Raw genomic sequence first — 1983 nt, forward strand, 5'->3', positions numbered from 1 at the left:
CGAGGGTGCGCGGACACGCTGCTGTCTCCCCGATGGTGCGCGGACACGCTGCTGTCTCCCCGAAGGTGCGCGGACACGCTGCTGTCTCCCCGAGGGTGCGCGGACACGCTGCTGTCTCCCTGAAGGTGCGCGGACTCGCTGCTGTCTCCCTGAGGGCGCGCGGACTCGCTGCTGTCTCCCTGAGGGCGCGCGGACTCGCTGCTGTCTCCCCGAAGGTGTGCGGACACGCTGCTGTCTCCCCGAGTGAGTGAGGGCAGTTTGCAAATTTACTGGTCTTTAGTTGGAATGGCTTGTACACAGGAAAATAGCCTGTAACTAAACTGGGATGAAGCAAACTAGTAGATGGCATGGTGGCTCAGTGGGTAGCACTGCTACCTCTCAGCACCATGGGTTCAATTCCAGCCTCGTGTGACTGTCTGTGTGGAATTAGAATCCGTACTGTCTGGAAACAGGCCCTTTGGTACAACAAGTCCACACTGACCCTCCGAAGGGTACCCCACCCAGACCCATTCCCCTACATTTACCTCGACTCATGCACCTAACCTATACATCCCAGAACACTATGGGCAATTTAGCATGGCCGATTTACCTTGTATGCACGTCTTTGAACTGTGGGAAGAAACTGGATCACCCAGAGGAAACCCACGCAGACACAGGGAGAATGTGCAAGCTCCACGCAGGCGGTTGCCCAAGGCTGGAATCGAACCTGGATTTCTGGTGCTGTGAGGCAACAGTGCAAACCACTGAGCCACCGTGTTGCCCCACATTGCTGTGGAGTTTGCACATTTTTTCCGTGTCTGCGTGGGTTTCCTCTAGGTGCTCAGTTTTTCTCCCACAGTCCAAAGATGTGTAGCTCAGGTGGATTAGAGTCTCTCTCATTGAGAGGTCTACAACATGGAAACAGGCTCTTCAGATCTACTTGCCCATGCTGTCCAGTTTTCACAATTAAACTAGTCCTACTTGCCTGTATTTAGTTCGTATCCCTCCACACCTATCCCATCCATGCATCTGCATAAATGTTTCTTAAATGATGCAATTGTACTCACTTCCATCACTACCTCTGGCAGACACTGTTCCAGACACTCACCACCCTCTGTGTGAAAAAACTGTCCCTTTGGACCCTTTCGTATCTCTCCCCTCTCCCCTCTCCCCTCTCCCCTCTCCCCTCTCCCCTTAAACCTATGCCCTCTAGTTTTAGAATCACCTACCATGAGGAAAAGCTGTTGGCTATCTATGTCTTGCATGATTTTATCGACCTCCTTAAAGTCACCCTCAGTCTCCTATGCTCCAGAGCAAAAGTCCCAGTCTATGCCAACTCAAACCTTTCAGTCACGTAGTATCCCGGTAAATCTTTTCTGCACTCTTTCTGGTTTAATAATATCATTTCTATTGTAGGGTGACCAGAACTGTATGCAGTAGTCCAAATGTAGTCTTACCAACGTCTTGTAAAGCTGCAACAAGCCATCCCAACGCCTATACTCAGTGCTCTGATCGATGAAAGCAACCATGCCAAATGCCTCCTCCACCACCCTGTCTCCCTGTGACTTCACTTCCAAGGAACTATGAACTGTACTGCAGATCTCTTTGTTGAATAACACTTCCCAGGACCTGACCAGTGAATGTGTAAGTCCTGTCCTGGTTTGTCCCACCAAAATGTAATATTTTGCATTTATCTAAGTAAAACTCCATCTGCCATTCCTTAACAGAGTTGATCACGATCTCACTGTATTCCCAGATAACCTTCTTCACTGTCAAGTATATCACCAATCTTGGTGTCCTTCGCAAACTTACCAACTATGCCTCCTAAATTCTCATTCTGGATTAGTGGTGCTGGAAGAGCACAGCAATTCAGGCAGCATCCGAGGACAGGCAAAATCGACGTTTCGGGCAAAAGCCCTTCATCAGGAATAAAGGCAGAGAGCCTGAAGCATGGAGAGATAAGCTAGAGGAGGGTAGGGGTGGGGAGAGAGTGGCATAGAGTAC

This window comes from Chiloscyllium plagiosum, chromosome 26, assembly GCF_004010195.1.
Source record: "Chiloscyllium plagiosum isolate BGI_BamShark_2017 chromosome 26, ASM401019v2, whole genome shotgun sequence".
Lineage (NCBI taxonomy): Eukaryota > Metazoa > Chordata > Chondrichthyes > Orectolobiformes > Hemiscylliidae > Chiloscyllium > Chiloscyllium plagiosum.